Raw genomic sequence first — 21,846 nt, 5'->3', positions numbered from 1 at the left:
GGGGTGAACACAGGACTGGGGGGGTGAACACAGGACTGGGGGGGTGAACACAGGACTGGGGGGTGCACACAGGACTGGGGGGTGCACACAGGACTGGGGGGTGCACACAGGACTGGGGGGGTGCACAGGACTGGGGGGGTGCACAGGACTGGGGGGGGGTGCACACAGGACTGGGGGGTGCACACAGGACTGGGGGGTGCACACAGGACTGGGGGGTGCACACAGGACTGGGGGGGTGCACAGGACTGGGGGGGTGCACAGGACTGGGGGGGTGCACACAGGACTGGGGGGTACACACAGGACTGGGGGGTGCACACAGGACTGGGGGGGTGCACACAGGACTGGGGGGGTGCACACAGGACTGGGGGGGGTGCACACAGGACTGGGGGGGTGCACACAGGACTGGGGGGGTGCACACAGGACTGGGGGGGTGCACACAGGACTGGGTGATGGGCTGCACATAGGATTGTGTGGGGGTGCACACAGGACATTGGGGGGCTGCACACAGGACTGGGGGAGGGGTGCACACAGGTTTGGGGGGATGCAAACAGGACTACTGGGTGATGGGGTGCACACAGGACATTGGGGGGCTGCACACAGGACTGGGGGAGGGGTGCACACAGGACATTGGGGGGCACACTGCGCTGAGAGTTTCATGCAACTCTGGGGGAGAGGGTTTACAGAACTGGTGTGGGGAGGCACAAAGCATTGGGCAGGGCACATAGCAGCAGAGGGTCGGCGCTGGACTCACAGCAGCATTGCACTCACATCACCGGAGTGCAGGAGCCGGACACACTGCATCAGAAGGAGAAGGCAGGCACTGATCTCCGGAGGGCAGGGGGCGGATACACAAGGCTGGAAGCTGAGGCTGCTGTAGACCCGCCCACAATTGGCACTGGCCGACGGGAGAACACATTGCAGCACAAACAGCAATGTGTGGATTTAAAGGGCCGGCGGCAGCAAACCGCGGTGACAGCACGAGCACTGCCTCCCCCGGGAATCTGCCAGGGGGCCACAGAAAAGGTCATGGCGGGCCGCATGCGGCCCGCGGGCCGGAGGTTCCCCACCCCTGCTTTAAAGAATAATGAGGGTAAAATCATACAAAGCGATGTGGGAAAAGCAAATGTTTTAAATACTTTTTTCTCAACTGTGTTCACACAGGAAAAGCATATGCCAGGGGAAATGCAGAGTGATCATGTAAATGCCCCATTAAGTATGACCTGCCTAACCCAGGAAGAAGTGCAGAACCGACTTAGTAACATTAAAATTGACAAATCACCAGGCCCTGATGGCATTCACCCTCGGGTATTAAGGGAGTTAAGTAATGTGATAGACAGGCCTCTATTCCTTTTATTTAAAGACTCTATAGAAACTGGGTCTGTTCCACTGGATTGGCGGCTAGCAAATGTGGTACCAATATTCAAAAAAGGGTGCAAAAGGGAACCTGGAAACTATAGGCCGGTAAGCTTAACATCTGTTGTGGGTAAAATGTTTGAAGGGTTTTTAAGGGATACTATTATGGAATGTCTCAATGTTAATAACTGTTTAACTCCATATCAACATGGATTTATGAAGGATCGCTCCTGTCAAACTAACCTGATCAGCTTCTATGAGGATGTAAGCTCTCACATGGACCGAGGAGAATCATTGGATGTCATTTATCTCGACTTCGGTAAAGCATTTGACACTGTCCCACATAAAAGACTGCTAAGTAAAATGAGAAAGCTTGGGCTCGGGGAAAATGTGTGTAGATGGGTAGGTAGCTGGCTTAGTGGTAGAAAACAAAGAGTGGTTATTAATGGTGCATACTCAGATTGGGCCAGGGTTACTAGTGGGGTGCCACAGGGGTCTGTATTGGGCCCCCTACTATTTAATATATTTATTAATGATCTGGTGGATGGTTTACAGAGTAAAATATCAGTATTTGCAGATGATACAAAACTATGTAAGGTAGTTAACACAAAGGAGGACAGTTTGCAACTACAGATGGACTTGAGTAAATTGGAGAATTGGGCTGAAAAATGGCAAATGAGGTTTAACACAGATAAGTGTAAGGTTATGCACATGGGAAGGAGAAACAGATGCTACGATTACTTACTAAATGGGAAACTGCTGGGGAAATCAGACATGGAAAAAGACTTAGGCATCTTAGTGAATAAGAATCTAAATTGGAGTGCCCAGTGTCAGGCAGCAGCCACCAAAGCAAATAGGGTGATGGGATGCATTAGAAGAGGTCTGGGGGCACGAGATGAAAACATCATTCTCCCTCTGTACAAATCACTAGTCAGACCACACTTGGAGTATTGTGTGCAATTTTGGGCGCCGGTGCTGAAGAAAGACATTACTGAACTTGAAAGGGTTCAGAGGCGGGCTACTAAAATAATAAATGGAATGGGTGCATTACAATACACGGAAAGGTTATCAAAATTAGGTCTATTTACTCTAGAAAAGAGAAGACTTAGGGGAGACCTAATAAATATGTACAAATATATCAGAGGGCCATATAGAGATCTCTCCCATGATCTGTTTGTACCAAGGACTATAACAAGAACAAGGGGGCATTCTTTTCGATTGGAGGAAAGAAAATTCCTACATCAGCATAGAAGAGGGTTCTTCACGGTAAGAGCAGTGAGGCTCTGGAACTCTCTTCCTGAGGAAGTGGTGATGGCCAACTCACTGAATGAATTTAAGAGAGGAATGGATGCATTTCTTGTTAGCAAAAGTATAGAAGGTTATAAATAGCATAATCTTACAGGTAGATAGAAGAGCGACCAAGATTATTAGAGGAATGGGTGGGCTGCAATACCAAGACAGGTTATTAAACTTGGGGTTAGTTAGTTAGGAAAAACAAAGGCTTAGGGGGATTTAATCACAATGTATAAACATATGAGGGGACAGTACAGAGACCTTTCCAAAGATCTCTTTACACCTAGGCCTGCGACTGGAACACGGGGGCATCCGCTACGTCTTGAGGAAAGAATGTTTAATCATAATCACAGATGAGGACTCTTTACTGTACGAGCAGTGAGACTATGGAGCTCTCTGCCGTATGATGTTGTATTGAGGGATTCACAAGTAAAATTTAAGCAGAGCCTGATCGCATTAATTGAAAAATATAATATTACCAGTTATATATATTGGATTTTATGACAGGGTGTTGATCCAGGGAACTAGTCTGATTGCCGTATGTGGAGTCAGGAAGGAATTTTTTTCCACATTGGAGCTTATTTGACACATTGGGGTTTTTTTGCCTTCCTCTGGATCAACATGTTAGGCTACGGCAGGGGTGGGGAACCTTTTTACTGCCGGGGGCCATTTGGAAAATTCTACCAACCTTCGGGGGCCGCACAAAATTATCAACTTGAAAATGACCCGGCTATAATTAGTCAAACAATTAACTCTCCCCTATACCCCTACTGTGGCGGCCGTAGATGATTCTCTTTGGTGCGCTGTGATGTTTGCTTCTCACAACTGGTTTTCCAGGTTTGTCTTTGTTTGAAGCGCAGATTGGTAAATCATATATATCACACAGGAGACACTGTACACACACACACCGCTCTGACACACTGGCCGTATACTGCACACAGCCTTCACACAGGTTTCCTATTTTACACCACCCATGATACACACTGGCCATATATAGTACACATGCACAGGAGATACTGTATACTGCACACAGCACTCACACGCCGTATACAGCACACACACAAGCCATACACAGCACTCACACGCCGTATACAGCACACACACAAGCCATACACAGCACATACACAGCACACACGCCGTATACACAGCACATACACAGCACATGCACAAGCCGTATACACAGCACACGCACATGTATACACAACAGACGCTGGACACTGAAGTGACAAATACATTTGATATATGGTGGTATATATTAGATATAAACACACTTAGCGCAGATATAAGTACCTGCTGCTTAGGTGCCCTGTAAGATCAGGTGCAGCACAAGTGATGGATGCAGCAGCTCAGCTCAAGGGCTGCCTTCATTCTCGTCTTTTCTCTCCAAGAAAAGACCTGCTAGCCATGAACAGCCGAGCACAGAACGGGAGTGTGAGAGGTAGAACGCACGGCACTATACAGCCTTCTATATCCCGTGCAGCCCCTCCCCCATCACTCTGATTGTAGCTGCAATCTCACAGGGAGCATGTAGGAGCAAGAGGGAGGAAGTCCCACCCCCAGCGCTGTCTGCCGGCAATAGACAAGATGAGCGGCTGCCCAAGCACCACAGCCACCGGGAATCTGCTCCAGTGCCCCGGGGGCCACAGAAAAGGTCATCGCGGGCCGCATACGGCCCGCGGGCCGGAGGTTCCCCACCCCTGGGCTACGGGTTGAACTAGATGGACTTAGAGTCTCCCTTCAACCTTAAAAACTATGAAACTATGAAACTATGAAACTAGTACACACACGGCTCCGTTCTGTACACGTAGTACACACATGGCTCCGCTCTGTACACGTAGTACACACACGGCTCCGCTCTGTACACGTAGTACACACACGGCTCCGTTCTGTACACGTAGTACACACACGGCTCTGCTACATGCACACTCTAAACCCCTCGTGACCCCACACATAACCTTCCCCTCATCCAGCACCATGACAACCAACACAGCAGAATTCTGCACACTCTGAGGAACTGATCATGTGACCCCTGACTCCTCCCCTCCATGTGACATCATCACAGGTCCTGTAAGCACAGAACAGCCTGTATATCAGGGTAGCATCTAAATCCCAGTGGGACCTCTGCTGACGTCACGCCCATGTGACCAGAAAGGGGCGGGGCCATCACGACATTGCTCATACCAAAAAGATGCATTTTTCTTCTAAGTCCACATCGGCATAGAGTTGATTACAATAGAAGCGGGGGTCTGGGAGTAAGACCCCCAAGTGGCTAAATCCCAGTGGGTAGAAGGACCTGTGGGCGTGACGGTTTGTTTGGTGGGCGTGGCGATGTTTCCTTCCGTCCTCTATACTCATGCAAGGGGGGGGCTTCGCCCCCCTTTGCAACCCCCATGTGGGGGTCTTACCTCTAATCCCCCGCATCTATTGTAATCAACTCTATGCCGATGTGGACTTAAAAGAAAAATGTATCTACTTGGTATGAGCATTGTCGTGGAGGCCCCGCCCCTTTCTGGTCACATGGGCGTGACGTCAGCAGAGGTCCCTCTGGCCACTGGGATTTAGACGCTACTGTGCATTGTGCAGCTCTGTAGGAGGAGGTATGTGGAGGTTTTCCATTGCTGCTGTGCATATAATATATGGGCCCCTGTCATGTGTATATTAGTGAGGACATCAGACTGTATGGGCCCCTGTCATGTGTATATTAGTGAGGACATCAGACTGTATGGGCCCCTGTCATGTGTATATTAGTGAGGACATCAGACTGTATGGGCTCCTGTCAGGTGTATATTAGTGAGGACATCAGACTGTATGGGCTCCTGTCAGGTATATATTAGTGAGGACATCAGACTGTATGGGCCGCTGTCAGGTATATATTAGTGAGGACATCAGACTGTATGGGCTCCTCTCAGGTATATATTAGTGAGGACATCAGACTGTATGGGCCGCTGTCAGGTATATATTAGTGAGGACATCAGAATGTATGGGCTCCTGTCAGGTGTATATTAGTGAGGACATCAGACTGTATGGGCTCCTGTCAGGTATATATTAGTGAGGACATCAGACTGTATGGGTTCCTGTCAGGTATATATTAGTGAGGACATCAGACTGTATGGGCTCCTGTCAGGTATATATTAGTGAGGACATCAGACTGTATGGGCTCCTGTCAGGTATATATTAGTGAGGACATCAGACTGTATGGGCTCCTGTCAGGTATATATTAGTGAGGACATCAGACTGTATGGGTTCCTGTCAGGTATATATTAGTGAGGACATCAGACTGTATGGGCTCCTGTCAGGTATATATTAGTGAGGACATCAGACTGTATGGGCTCCTGTCAGGTATATATTAGTGAGGACATCAGACTGTATGGGCTCCTGTCAGGTATATATTAGTGAGGACATCAGACTGTATGGGCTCCTGTCAGGTATATATTAGTGAGGACATCAGACTGTATGGGCCGCTGTCAGGTATATATTAGTGAGGACATCAGACTGTATGGGCTCCTGTCAGGTATATATTAGTGAGGACATCAGACTGTATGGGCTCCTGTCAGGTATATATTAGTGAGGACATCAGACTGTATGGGTTCCTGTCAGGTATATATTAGTGAGGACATCAGACTGTATGGGCTCCTGTCAGGTATATATTAGTGAAGACATCAGACTGTATGGGCTCCTGTCAGGTATATATTAGTGAGGACATCAGACTGTATGGGTTCCTGTCAGGTATATATTAGTGAGGACATCAGACTGTATGGGCTCCTGTCAGGTGTATATTAGTGAGGACATCAGACTGTATGGGCTCCTGTCAGGTATATATTAGTGAGGACATCAGACTGTATGGGTTCCTGTCAGGTATATATTAGTGAGGACATCAGACTGTATGGGCTCCTGTCAGGTATATATTAGTGAGGACATCAGACAGTATGGGCCCCTGTCAGGTATATATTAGTGAGGACATCAGAATGTATGGGCTCCTGTCAGGTATATATTAGTGAAGACATCAGACTGTATGGGCTCCTGTCAGGTATATATTAGTGAGGACATCAGAACGTATGGGCTCCTGTCAGGTATATATTAGTGAGGACATCAGAATGTATGGGCTCCTGTCAGGTATATATTAGTGAAGACATCAGACTGTATGGGCTCCTGTCAGGTATATATTAGTGAGGACATCAGAACGTATGGGCTCCTGCCGGGTATATATTAGTGAGGACATCAGAATGTATGGGCCGCTGTCAGGTATATATTACTGAGGACATTAGAATGTATGGGCTCCTGTCAGCTGTATATTAGTGAGGACATCAGACTGTATGGGCCCCTGTCAGATATATTAGTGAGGACATCAGAATGTATGGGCTCCTGTCAGGTATATATTAGTGAGGACATCAGACTGGATGAGCTCCTGTCAGGTATATATTAGTGAGGACATTAGACTGTATGGGCTCCTGTCAGGTATATATTAGTGAGGACATCAGACTGTATGGGCTCCTGTCAGGTATATATTAGTGAGGACATCAGACTGTATGGGCTCCTGTCAGGTATATATTAGTGAGGACATCAGAATGTATGGGCTCCTGTCAGGTGTATATTAGTGAGGACATCAGACTGTATGGGCTCCTGTCAGGTATATATTAGTGAGGACATCAGACTGGATGGGCTCCTGTCAGGTATATATTAGTGAGGACATCAGAATGTATGGGCTCCTGTCAGGTATATATTAGTGAGGACATCAGACTGTATGGGCTCCTGTCAGGTATATACATCAGTGAGGACATCAGACTGTATGGGCTCCTGTCAGGTATATATTAGTGAGGACATCAGACTGTATGGGTTCCTGTCAGGTATATATTAGTGAGGACATCAGACTGTATGGGCTCCTGTCAGGTATATATTAGTGAGGACATCAGAATGTATGGGCCGCTGTCAGGTATATATTAGTGAGGACATCAGAATGTATGGGCTCCTGTCAGGTGTATATTAGTGAGGACATCAGACTGTATGGGCTCCTGTCAGGTATATATTAGTGAGGACATCAGAATGTATGTGCTCCTGTCAGGTATATATTAGTGAGGACATCAGACTGTATGGGCTCCTGTCAGGTATATATTAGTGTGGAAATCAGACTGTATGGGCTCCTGTCAGGTATATATTCGTGAGGACATCAGACTGTATGGGCTCCTGTCAGGTATATATTAGTGAGGACATCAGACTGTATGGGCTCCTGTCAGGTATATATTAGTGAGGACATCAGACTGTATGGGCTCCTGTCAGGTGTATATTAGTGAGGACATCAGACTGTATTGGCTCTAGTCAGCTATATATTAGTGAGGACATCAGACTGTATGGTCTCCTGTCAGGTGTATATTAGTGAGGACATCAGACTGTATGGGCTCCTGTCAGGTATATATATCAGTGAGGACATCAGACTGTATGGGCTCCTGTCAGGTATATATTAGTGAGGACATCAGACTGTATGGGCTCCTGTCAGGTATATATTAGTGAGGAAATCAGACTGTATGGGCTCCTGTCAGGTGTATATTAGTTAGGACATCAGACTGTATGGGCTCCTGTCAGGTATATATTAGTGAGGACATCAGAATGTATGGGCTCCTGTCAGGTATATATTAGTGAGGACATCAGACTGTATGGGCTCCTGTCAGGTATATATTAGTGAGGACATCAGACTGTATGGGCTCCTGTCAGGTATATATTAGTGAGGACATCAGACTGTATGGGCTCCTGTCAGGTATATATATCAGTGAGGACATCAGACTGTATGGGCTCCTGTCAGGTATATATTAGTGAGGACATCAGACTGTATGGGCTCCTGTCAGGTATATATTAGTGAGGACATCAGACTGTATGGGCTCCTGTCAGGTATATACAGTGCCTACAAGTAGTATTCAACCCCCTGCAGATTTAGCAGGTTTGATAAGATGCAAATAAGTTAGAGCCTGCAAACTTCAAACAAGAGCAGGATTTATTAACAGATGCATAAATCTTACAAACCAACAAGTTATGTTGCTCAGTTAAATTTTAATAAATTTTCAACATAAAAGTGTGGGTCAATTATTATTCAACCCCTAGGTTTAATATTTTGTGAAATAACCCTTGTTTGCAATTACAGCTAATAATCGTCTTTTATAAGACCTGATCAGGGCGGCACAGGTCTCTGGAGTTATCTTGGCCCACTCCTCCATGCAGATCTTCTCCAAGTTATCTAGGTTCTTTGGGTGTCTCATGTGGACTTTAATCTTGAGCTCCTTCCACAAGTTTTCAATTGGGTTAAGGTCAGGAGACTGACTAGGCCACTGCAACACCTTGATTTTTTCCCTCTTGAACCAGGCCTTGGTTTTCTTGGCTGTGTGCTTTGGGTAGTTGTCTTATTGGAAGATGAAATGACGACCCATCTTAAGATCCTTGATGGAGGAGCGGAGGTTCTTGGCCAAAATCTCCAGGTAGGCCGTGCTATCCATCTTCCCATGGATGCGGACCAGATGGCCAGGCCCCTTGGCTGAGAAACAGCCCCACAGCATGATGCTGCCACCACCATGCTTGACTGTAGGGATGGTATTCTTGGGGTCGCATGCAGTGCCATCCAGTCTCCAAACGTCACGTGTGTGGTTGGCACCAAAGATCTCGATCTTGGTCTCATCAGACCAGAGAACCTTGAACCAGTCTGTCTCAGAGTCCTTCAAGTGATCATGAGCAAACTGTAGACGAGCCTTGACATGACGCTTTGAAAGTAAAAGTACCTTACGGGCTCGTCTGGAACGGGGACCATTGCGGTGGAGTACGTTACTTATGGTATTGACTGAAACCAATGTCCCCACTGCCACCAGATCTTCCCGGAGCTCCTTCCTTGTTGTCCTTGGGTTAGCCTTGACTCTTCGGACAAGCCTGGCCTCGGCACGGGTGGAAACTTTCAAAGGCTGTCCAGGCCGTGGAAGGCTAACAGTAGTTCCATAAGCCTTCCACTTCCGGATGATGCTCCCAACAGTGGAGACAGGTAGGCCCAACTCCTTGGAAAGGGTTTTGTACCCCTTGCCAGCCTTGTGACTCTCCACGATCTTGTTTCAGATGGCCTTGGAATGCTCCTTTGTCTTTCCCATGTTGACCATGTATGAGTGCTGTTCGCAAGTTTGGTGACGGTCTTAATTACTCAGACACGGCTGGAAAAAGAGATAATTAATCCAAACATGTGAAGCTCATTGTTCTTTGTGCCTGAAATACTTCTTAATACTTTAGGGGAACCAAACAGAATTCTGGTGGTTTGAGGGGTTGAATAATAAATGACCCTCTGAATAAACGTTTCACAATTTAAATAAAAAAATAAATAACATTCTTTTTTGCTGCAGTGCATTTCACACTTCCAGGCTGATCTACAGTCCAAATGTCACAATGCCAAGTTAATTCCGAATGTGTAAACCTGCTAAATCTGCAGGGGGTTGAATACTACTTGTAGGCACTGTATTAGTGAGGACATTAGACTGTATGGGCTCCTGTCAGGTATATATTAGTGAGGACATCAGACTGTATGGACCCCTGTCAGGTATATATTAGTGAGGACATCAGACTGTATGGGCTCCTGTCAGGTATATATTAGTGAGGACTAGAGATGAGCGAACCGGTCACGGTTCGGCTCGAGGTCGGTTCGCCGAACGGAGCTCCCGTTCGAGTTCGGTTCGTCGAACGTTCGACGAACCGAACTCGAACCAATAGGCTATAATGGGAGGCAATCACAAACACATAAAAATGCATTATCAATGTACACATACAGTTAATAAACATTGCCATAACACTTACCGGTCCCCGCGATCCCTCCTGCACTCTGTCTTCTGCCGCTATTCCATCCGATGATCGCTGAATCCTCCCGGTGACCAGCACTGCCAGCAGAGATGCAGGACCTATCGTGACGTCAAAATAGCCATGTGACCAGTCACGTGGCTATTATCTCATTGGCTACAGACTGGTCACATGACTATGACGCGTCATGTAGGACCTGCGAGTGCATCTCTCCGGTACACGATGCACATTTGTGTATCGCCGTGTACCGGCGACATGCTCTAGCACACGGTCGACTCCCCGTTCCGTTAGGGACCGGCTGACACAGCCGGTCATTAACGGAGATCACCGTTGCCATAGCAACGCAGTTAGCGGTGACGTCACCGCTAACCGCGGCTCCGGGAGCACCGTTGCTATGGTAACGCATTTGTCAGCGTTACCGCTAGCAGCACTGATCACTCACGGAGTGAAGGCTGCACGCTGCTTCTCGTGCAGCTTTCACGGAGTGAATGCTCCACGGGAAGCAGCGTCTTCCCCCATGCAGCAGTGATGGAGCAGAGCTGCATTTGTTGAACGAGAAAGACAGAAGACCATGGATCGTGGAGGGCTGACAGGGGGTAATAAAGATGGAGTCTCTAATGTGTCTGTGTATTTATTTCTATTAAAGTATTTTTTCTCTGTGTGGTGTCTTTTTTTTAACCCTTTATTGGAGATTCTTAATGGCCGGGTCAAACGTGCCTGACATTAAGAATCTCTGGCTTAATACTGGCTAGTAAAACAAAGCCAGTATTAACTCATGATTACCAAACAAGCCACCCGGCTCCAGGGCTGTTGGAAGAGTTGCATACAGCGCCAGATGATGGTGCTTCTATGAGAGCACCATTTTCTGGGACGGCTGCGGACTGAAATTCGCAGCAGAGGCGCCCAGAAACCTCGGGCTAACCTGTGCTGCGGATTCCAATCCCCAGCTGCCTAGTTGTACCTGGCCGGACACAAAAATGGGGCGAAGCCCACGTCATTTGTTTTTTAATTATTTCATGAAATAAGTGAAATAATTAAAAAAAACGGGCTTCCCTATATTTTTGGTTCCCAGCCGGGTACAAATAGGCAACTGGGGGTTGGAGGCAGCCCGTGGCTGCCTGCTGTACCTGGCTAGCATACAAAAATATGGCGAAGCCCACGTCATTTTTTTGGTGGGCAAAAAACGTCTGCATACAGTCCTGGATGGAGTATGCTGAGCCTTGTAGTTCTGCAGCTGCTGTCTACTCTTCTCCATACAGACAGACAGCAGCTGCAGAACTACAAGGCTCAGAATACTCCATCCAGGACTGTATGCAGAAGTTTTTTGCCCCCTGAAAAAATTATGTGGGCTTCGCCATATTTTTGTATGCTAGCCAGGTACAGCAGGCAGGTACGGCTGCCCCCAACCCCCAGTTGCCTATTTGTACCCGGCTGGGAACCAAAAATAAAGGGAAGCCCTTTTTTTTATTATTTCATGAATTTCATGAAATAATTAGAAAACAAATGACGTAGGCTTCGCCCCATTTTTGTGTCCAGCCAGGTACAACTAGGCAGCTGAGGATTGGAATCCGCAGCACAGGTTGGCCTGAGCTTTCTGGGCCCCACTGCTGCGAATTGCAGACGGCAGCCGCCTCAGAAAATGGCATTTTCATAGAAGCGCCATCTTCTGGCGCTGTATCCAACTCTTCCAGCACCTGCCTGCTATACCTGGCTAGCATACAAAAATATGGCGAAGCTCACGTCCTTTTTTTGTAGTTTAATGGCAAAAAAAATAAAAAATGCTTCCCTGGATTTTCCATTGCCAGTGAAGGTAACACCAAGCAGTGGGGGTTAGCAGCCAGTAGCTGCTTGGATTACCCTTAGCTAGCAATACAAAAAATGCAGCGGGAGCCCATATATATTTTTTTTAATTATTTTATTTAAATAACTAAAAACAAAATGGGCTTCCCTGTATTTTGATTGCTGGACATCACAGTGCTGTAAAAATAAATCTTTAAAAAAATGACGTAGCGCTCCGCGGTATTTTTGATTCTCAGTGCAGATAAAGCAGACAGCTATGGGTTGCCACCCCCATCTGCCTGCCGTTACCTTGGTTGGCAATCAAAATACAGGGAAGCCCATTAATTTTTTCTATTTAAAAAATAGTTAAAAAAAAAAATGACGTTGGGTCCCCCCATTTTTGATAGCCAGCTAGGGTAAAGCAGACGGCTGTAGCCTGAAAACCACAGCTGGCAGCTTTACCGTGGTTGGGGATCCAATGTGGAGGTCCCCTCAGGCTCTTTTTTATAATTATTTTATAAATATTAATAATTACACAATAAAAGTAGGGTCCCCCCCAAATTGGATCACCAGCCAAGGTAAAGCGGACAGCTGTGGTCTGGTATTCTCAGGGTGGGAAGGTCTATAGTTATTGGGCCTTCACAGCCTAAAAATAGCAGGCCGCAGGCACCCCAGACGTGGCGCATCCACTAGATGCGCCAATCCTGGCGCTTCACCCCAGCTCATCCCGTGCCCTGGTGCAGTGGCAAACGGGTAATAAATCGGGTTGATACTAGCTGTAAAGTCACCTGAGATCAAGCCCAGCAGTTTGTGATGTCATGGCGTCTATTAGATACCCAACATCATAAACTGTCAGTACTAACAAAAAAAAAAAAAATCGACAAAAGAAATTTATTTGAAAAAACAGTCCCCATTTCCTCTTTCACCAATTTATTGTAAGAAAAAAAATAAAGGGGTCCCACGACGACTCTGGACCGTCTAGAATATGGGGGGGAGACACTCAGGGAACGTATCCCCCATTTTCTAGGAGTGCGGACCCTTCATGTGAGGAGTGTGGGTGCAATGAATCTGCACTCACTCTTCCCGGGTCTACAGCAGCAGAGTCCATGTCGTAATGGTTGCTACCAAAGCTGCAATGCCCTGCTCATGAGGTAAGGGCATGCCTAATCAGGAGAACTACTGTAGAGGAAGCTCTGCTCACTGGTATATAGGTGCTCAGAGGTAATAATAGATAAAATTAGTGAGTAACCTCGGCACTCTAAATCTCCCAGACTAAGTCAGTAAGTCACAACGGATAGTAATGCAAAATCTATCTTTATTGGTCCGTATTAGGAAAAAAAATTTTTTCATAAGCATATATGTTTTTGTCCAAAACAAGTTACAAATGACGTTTCGGCCTGATCCTTCGTCAGATTGGACTTATCTGCATGTAATCATGAAAAATGACAATAATCAGTATCACATAAGAGTGAGAGAACAATAACATAAACTCGAACAATGTAGAGGTACAATTGGGATGCAGCAAAAAAAAATTGCAACACAGCAAGAAATGAAACACATGATACAAATGTCATAATACAGTACAAGGACAATATAGTAATGACAAATATGGGGTCAGAGTAGGCTTAGACAGCTCTGGTACGAAAGAGATGTCAATCATAAAGTAACATGTGCAGTAGGTGTAGAGCTACACTATTACTGGCAGAGCTAATGGGTAGACCTACCATAGAAAAAGTGGAGAAAAGGTGGAGAAAAAGTGGAGAAGTGTAGAAAAAGTGGAGAAAAAGTGGAGAAAAAGTGGAGAAGTGGAGAAGAAGTGGAGAAGTGTTTGTTCATGCCAGATGGGAGATAAATAATTTTTTACCGGCGCTGTCATTTACTGTAACGTGATCATCGGTGTACGGTGTATACCTATGATCACGTGAGCTGGGACCGGAAAAACCGTCCTGAATCATGATCTCCAGGGTCTCAGCTAGCCCTGAAACCCCGGAGATTTTCTGACGCCGAGGGGCGCTATTCACTTATTTCTGCCTGCTGTTTATAAACGGCAGATCAGAATAAGGCTACATTAACACGACCGATCCATTTTTGCGGTCTGCAAAAAACAGTCCGTTTTTTTTCACGGGTGCATCCGTGGGGCATCCGTTTCCGTTCCGTAGACGGTCCGTATGTCATCTGTTTGTCATCCGAGTGCCTTCCGGTTTTTTTTGTGTACTGCAAAAAAAACTGAAGGAGGGTAAATGCATAAATTTACCCAGGATCCATAGCTTCATCCTACATGAGGCGGTCACATGTTCACTCCAGTGCCATTTTCTACTGCTTTTCACAGCGTAGAGCGCTCTGGTGATTTTCTTGTGCTTGTACACTTCATATCAGTCTTTTCGGGCGGCACGGTGGCTCAGTGGTTAGCACTGCAGTCTTGCAGCGCTGGGGTCCTGGGTTCAAATCCCACCAAGGACACCATCTGCAAAGAGTTTGTATGTTCTCCCCGTGTTTGCGTGGGTTTCCTCCGGGTTCTCCGGTTTCCTCCCACACTCCAAAAACATACAGATAGGGACTCTAGATTGTGAGCCCCAATGGGGACAGTATTGCCAATGTATGTAAAGCGCTGTGGAATTAATAGCGCTATATAAATGAATAAAATTATTATTATATTATTATTATTCTGTCATTATAATGCCAGAAAGACACAGAATGTCCCACTCTCCTGCATTTTGTAATTTTGCACCCTTTGGTGCCTTTCATGTGACACTAAAGGGTGCTTAGCTTTGTATTTAGCCAAAAAAAATGGAAAAAAAAAATGACGTAGGGTTCCCCCTAGTTTTGTAGCCAGCTAGGGCAAAGCAGACGGCTGCAGCCTGCAGACCACAGCTGGCAACCTCACCTTGGCTGGTAATCCAAAACTGAGGGCACCCCACGCTGTTATTTTAAATTAAATAAATAATTAAAAAAAAACAACACGTAGGGGTCCCCCCAAAATTGGATCACCAGCCAAGGTAAAGCAGACAGCTGGGGTCTGATATTCTCAGACTAGGGAGGTCCATGGTTATTGGACTCTCCCCAGCCTAAAAATAGCAGGCCGCAGCCGCCCCAGAAGTGGCGCATCCATTAGATGCGCCAATCCTGGTGCTTCGCCCCAGCTAATCCCGCGCCCTGGTGCGGTGGCAAACGGGGTAATATATGGGGTTAATACCAGATGTGTAATGTCACCTGGCATCAAGCCCTGGGGTTGGTGAGATCAGGCGTCTATCAGATACCCGACATCACCAACCCAGTAAGTAATAAAAAAAAATAGACGACAAACACATTTTTATTTGAAAAAACACTCCCCAAAACATTCCCTCTTTAACCAATTTATTAGAAAGAAAAACAAATCCAGGTCTGGTGTAATCCAAGGGGTTGCCATGACGATCCACACTGTCCCAGTCAATGAAGAGCAGGATGTTCCCCATTGGCTGGGAGAGCAATGCAGTGACCTGAGCTAACATCAATGGGTCACCCAGGTCACTGCAGGGGATGACAAGTGCTGCTGTCAGCGAGGTACATTACCTGCGCTGATCTCCAGCACACTGACAGCACCTGTCACTGAGTTCAATGACCGCCGCCTTCACAGCCAAGTATCGCGAGAGGCCCGTGACGTCACCGCTAGTCAGTCTCGGGTCGGAAGCGAGAGAAGGTGATGTGACAAGCGGCGGCCATGGAGGACAGTGACAGCGCTGAGGTCGGGATGGCGGGACTTCATCACCGCAGGTAAGCCGAGCGGGGCCATGTGTGCAGAGTGTGTGTGTGTGTGTGTGTGTGTGTGTGTACGTGTGTACATGCCGCGGGCAGGAGGGGGCGGAGCGAGCTGAGCGGGGAAGTGTGGGCTTCCTGCACGTAACTAGGATAAACATCGGGTTACTAACCAAAGCGCTTTGCTTGGATACCCGATGTTTATCTTGGTTACCAGCTTCTGGCAGGCTGCCAGCGATGGCTCCTGCACACTGTAGCTATATAAAGCCCTGCTTTTTGCTGCTAGAACAGTTCTTGAACGTATCTAGAACTATCGAGCTTTTAGCAAAAAGTTTGAGTTATAGTTCGATCTAGAACAGCCCCCAAAATCACTCGAACTGCGAACTGGAGAACCGCGAACCGCGCTCAACTCTAGTGAGGACATCAGACTGTATGGGCTCCTGTCAGGTGTATATTAGTGAGGACATCAGACTGTATGGGCTCCTGTCAGCTATATATTAGTGAGGACATTAGAATGTATGGGCTCCTGTCAGGTGTATATTAGTGAGGACATCAGACTGTATGGGCTCCTGTCAGGTATATATTAGTGAGGACATCAAAATGTATGGGCTCCTGTCAGGTATATATTAGTGAGGACATCAGACTGTATAGGCTCCTGTCAGGTATATACAGTTAGGTCCAGAAATATTTGGACAGTGACACAAGTTTTGTTATTTTAGCTGTTTACAAAAACATGTTCAGAAATACAATTATATATATAATATGGGCTGAAAGTGCACACTCCCAGCTGCAATATGAGAGTTTTCACATCCAAATCGGAGAAAGGGTTTAGGAATCATAGCTCTGTAATGCATAGCCTCCTCTTTTTCAAGGGACCAAAAGTAATTGGACAAGGGACTCTAAGGGCTGCAATTAACTCTGAATGCGTCTCCCTCGTTAACCTGTAATCAATGAAGTAGTTAAAAGGTCTGGGGTTGATTACAGGTGTGTGGTTTTGCATTTGGAAGCTGTTGCTGTGACCAGACAACATGCGGTCTAAGGAACTCTCAATTGAGGTGAAGCAGAACATCCTGAGGCTGAAAAAAAAGAAAAAATCCATCAGAGAGATAGCAGACATGCTTGGAGTAGCAAAATCAACAGTCGGATACATTCTGAGAAAAAAGGAATTGACTGGTGAGCTTGGGAACTCAAAAAGGCCTGGGCGTCCACGGATGACAACAGTGGTGGATGATCGCCGCATACTTTCTTTGGTGAAGAAGAACCCGTTCACAACATCAACTGAAGTCCAGAACACTCTCAGTGAAGTAGGTGTATCTGTCTCTAAGTCAACAGTAAAGAGAAGACTCCATGAAAGTAAATACAAAGGGTTCACATCTAGATGCAAACCATTCATCAATTCCAAAAATAGACAGGCTAGAGTTACATTTTCTGAAAAACACCTCATGAAGCCAGCTCAGTTCTGGAAAAGTATTCTATGGACAGATGAGACAAAGATCAACCTGTACCAGAATGATGGGAAGAAAAAAGTTTGGAGAGAAAGGGAACGGCACATGATCCAAGGCACACCACATCCTCTGTAAAACATGGTGGAGGCAACATGATGGCATGGGCATGCATGGCTTTCAATGGCACTGGGTCACTTGTGTTTATTGATGACATAACAGCAGACAAGAGTAGCCGGATGAATTCTGAAGTGTACCGGGATATACTTTCAGCCCAGATTCAGCCAAATGCCGCAAAGTTGATCAGACGGCGCTTCATAGTACAGATGGACAATGACCCCCAAGCATACAGCCAAAGCTACCCAGGAGTTCAGGAGTGCAAAAAAGTGGAACATTCTGCAATGGCCAAGTTAATCACCAGATCTTAACCCAATTGAGCATGCATTTCACTTGCTCAAATCCAGACTTAAGACGGAAAGACCCACAAACAAGCAAGACCTGAAGGCTGCGGCTGTAAAGGCCTGGCAAAGCATTAAGAAGGAGGAAACCCAGCGTTTGGTGATGTCCATGGGTTCCAGACTTAAGGCAGTGATTGCCTCCAAAGGATTCGCAACTAAATATTGAAAATAAAAATATTTTATTTGGGTTTGGTTTATTTGTCCAATTACTTTTGACCTCCTAAAATGTGGAGTGTTTGTAAAGAAATGTGTACAATTCCTAGAAATTCTATCAGATATTTTTGTTCAAACCTTCAAATTAATCGTTACAATCTGCACTTGAATTCTGTTGTAGAGGTTTCATTTCAAATCCAATGTGGTGGCATGCAGAGCCCAACTCGCGAAAATTGTGTCACTGTCCAAATATTTCTGGACCTAACTGTATATCAGTGAGGACATCAGACTGTATGGGTTCCTGTCAGGTATATATTAGTGAGGACATCAGACTTTATGGGCTCCTGTCAGGTATATATTAGTGAGGACATCAGACTGTATGGGCTCCTGTCAGGTATATATTAGTGAGGACATCAGACTGTATGGGCTCCTGTCAGGTATATATTAGTGAGGAAATCAGACTGTATGGGCTCCTGTCAGGTATATATTAGTGAGGACATCAGACTGTATGGGCTCCTGTCAGGTATATATTAGTGAGGACATCAGACTGTATGGGCTCCTGTCAGGTATATATTAGTGAGGACATCAGACTGTATGGGCCCCTGTCAGGTGTATATTAGTGAGGACATCAGACTGTATGGGCCCCTGTCAGGTGTATATTAGTGAGGACATCAGACTGGATGAGCTCCTGTCAGGTGTATATTAGTGAGGACATCAGACTGTATGGGCCCCTGTCAGGTATATATTAGTGAGGACATCAGACTGTATGGGTCCCTGTCAGGTATATATAAAAGAATACAAGGAATCCTTCCAGCTCCACATGCGATTTTGTATTCGTGTTTTCCAATGAATAACATTACAAGTCAAGCATTATCGCTTTGATAAAATATTTTTTGGACGTAATGTAATGGCTATAGTAGCACTTCCATCTTCGCTTGAACCAAACAGGCATTTAAGTGAAGCCTGGTCTGGTGAACACACCAGTACATTGAACAAGTCCCCCATTAGCAGTAAGTGTAAGCATTGGTAAAAAAAAAAAAACAACAACTTTTTGCAGAACAAACTCTAAATACTGTGAAATCTAATATATAAAGCTGAATGTGTGTATGTCCGGAATTGGCATTGCACAGTCGCAGCTACAGCCACAAAATTTTGCACACTCACACGTCTGGACCCTGAGAGCGTCATAGGCTATGTTTTGAAGGGAAATTTTAACCTCGCGCTTTGGTTATTTGCCAAAAAACCTGCCTCCATTAAAGCGATTGGAGCTGGGAGCCACAGTGCAGCCAGAACTTCAGAAGAATGCGCAGCCACGCCCTTATATGGAATGTTGGCCTGTCACAATGCAGCCAGGGAAAGAGACAGACACAGACAGAGAAAGAGGCAGACACAGACAGGGTTAGAAACAGACGTAGACAGGGTAAGAGACAGACACAGACAAAGAGCCAGACAGACAAAGAGACAGAGATAGACACAGGGAAACAGACAGACAGGGAAAGAAAGGGAAAGAGACAGACAGGGTAAGAGACAGACAAAGACAGGTAAAGAGACTGACACAGGGAAAGAGACAGAGGGAAAGCGACAGACAGGGAAAGTGACAGAGATAGATAGACAGAGAGGGAAAGAGATTGAGACTGACGGACAAAGAGACAGACAGACAAAGAGAGAGAGACAGAGAGATATATACAGAAGGGGAGACAGACAGAGAATGGGAAAGAAACAGAGAGACATTTACTATCCTGGGCGTTAATATATTCTATTTATACATTCTATCCCGGGAATGTTAATACATTCTATTTTGTTAACAGCAGTTATTAACCCGGGCGAAGCCGGGTAGTACAGCTAGAATAGCATTCCACCAGCATTTTACACCCCCCACCCTCTCAAACCCTCACAGTTTCGCACACTCACTAAATGCTGCCACAGACATCCCCCACAGCATCATATGCCCTAAATACCACCGCAGGCATCTCCCCAGCATCGTACACCCTTCTAATGCTACCGCAGGCATCCCAACTGCATCGTATACCACCCAGATCACACCACAGGCTTTTCCCACAGCATCATTTCTCTCCCAAATGCCACCACAGGTATCCTCACAGCATTAAACCCCCCTCATGGAATCCACCAGCATCGTACACCACTTCGAATGCCACTGCAGGCATCTTCCCCAGCATCATACACCACACAAATCTCACCGCAGACATCCGTTCAGAATCGTACTTCCCCATATCTTACACACGCATTTCCACAGCATCATACACCCCCCAAATTCCATTACAGGCAAACCCTCAACATTGCACACCACTCCAAATCCCACCACAAGCATTCTCCCCTCTCACCCCCAGCATTCTACACGACCCCAGATCCCACCACAAGCATCCCACCCGGCATCGCACACCCCCCAAATGCTACCACAGGCATCTCTCTCAGTATTGTGCAGTCCCCCAAATGCCACCAAAGACATCCCCCAGCTTTGTACACCATTCACATCGCACCACATTCAAACTCCCAGCATTGTATACCCCCCCAATCTCACCGCAAATGTGCATCAAGCATCATACACCCCCGAAATACCCACAGCATCGTACACCTCCCAAATCCCACCATATACATCCCGAACAGCATTGTAAACCCCCAAATCCCATCACAGGCATCCCCCCTGCATTTTACATCACCCAAATGCTATCACAGGTATCCTCCCCAGCATCATGCACCGCCCCAAATCCCACCACATACAAACCCCCTGCTTCGTACACCGCTACAAATCCCATAGCCGGCATCCCTCCAGCATCATACACCACCCAAAATACCATCACAGACATCCCCTTTGTGGCTCTATCAGGAGATCTGTCTGTATGGGATTAGATTGGGTCACTTCCCTCCTGACGCCGCTCGCTGCTCTGTTACTGTACAGTCTCCATTATGGCCGTCGCCCACTCCATGTTGTCACTATCAGGAGATATTAATGTATCATTATCTGTTACCGACGGCCCCGGTTCTGCCGTCCCGATCTCTGTGGAGGTTCCTGCACTTTAAAACTTTATTTCTTGTTCTTATGAAATATTTAACAAAGATTCAGATAATTTCATTTTCCTTGTAGATTTGTTTAGTGATTTTTGGTGCTGGATTGGAAATATTCTGTGATAAATCCCTGTTTGTGACTATAGTTGCACTGTGTGTTATATCGGGGGCAGGACGGGGCCAGGACTGGATGTAGTGATCATGTGAAGCCGGTAACAGCTCCGGAGATTTCTTACATGGGATCTTTCTGATGTTACATCGTCATCTTCTCCCCATTCAGGTCCCTACAATATCGGATCCTCTCAGATCTTCTATATAAGAGAATTTTCCTGATTGACCTGTCAAGGATGGATAGGGACAGGGACAAGATGGCGGAGAGGATATTACACCTCACCCTAGAGATCCTCTTCCGGATTACTGGAGAGGTGAGAGATTCTGATGATGTCACATTACATCATTCTTATCTATGGGAATAACAGATGGACAGAACTGGAGAGGTGAGGACTCTGGAAATGTCTGTAGTGAGGTTTATTAATGTGTCTCTCCATAACCAGGATTACACAGTAGTGAAGAAGACCTCTAGTGATCGCTGTCAGGCCCCTGTGTCTGAGGGATGGGGAAGACCCCTGAGGCCAATCACGGGGCCTCCACTTCACCCCCTGATACATGAGGACATCAATGACCAGAAGATCCTAGAACTCACCTACAAGATGATTGAGCTGCTGACTGGAGAGGTGACACTGCTGGGAATGCTGGGACAATATACAGTAATGCTATGAAGGGATCGGGGGATGACGGTATCA

At 46.4% G+C, this 21,846-nt stretch overlaps 1 long non-coding RNA gene across 1 annotated transcript; it reads left to right on the top strand.

The window, feature by feature from the left end:
• Window positions 1–5,116: 5,116 nt before the first annotated feature.
• LOC142311963 (uncharacterized) lies at window positions 5,117–21,761 on the top strand. Its single transcript, XR_012754318.1, has 3 exons — window positions 5,117–5,243; window positions 21,324–21,468; window positions 21,598–21,761. It is a non-coding gene; the product is annotated as an uncharacterized LOC142311963 (long non-coding RNA).
• The last annotated feature ends 85 nt before the right edge of the window (window positions 21,762–21,846 follow it).

This window comes from Anomaloglossus baeobatrachus, chromosome 5 (assembly GCF_048569485.1).
Source record: "Anomaloglossus baeobatrachus isolate aAnoBae1 chromosome 5, aAnoBae1.hap1, whole genome shotgun sequence".
Classification (NCBI taxonomy): Eukaryota; Metazoa; Chordata; class Amphibia; order Anura; family Aromobatidae; genus Anomaloglossus; species Anomaloglossus baeobatrachus.
The sequence above is the reverse complement of the archived record's forward strand: the minus strand, read 5'-3'. Positions and strand labels throughout refer to the sequence as shown.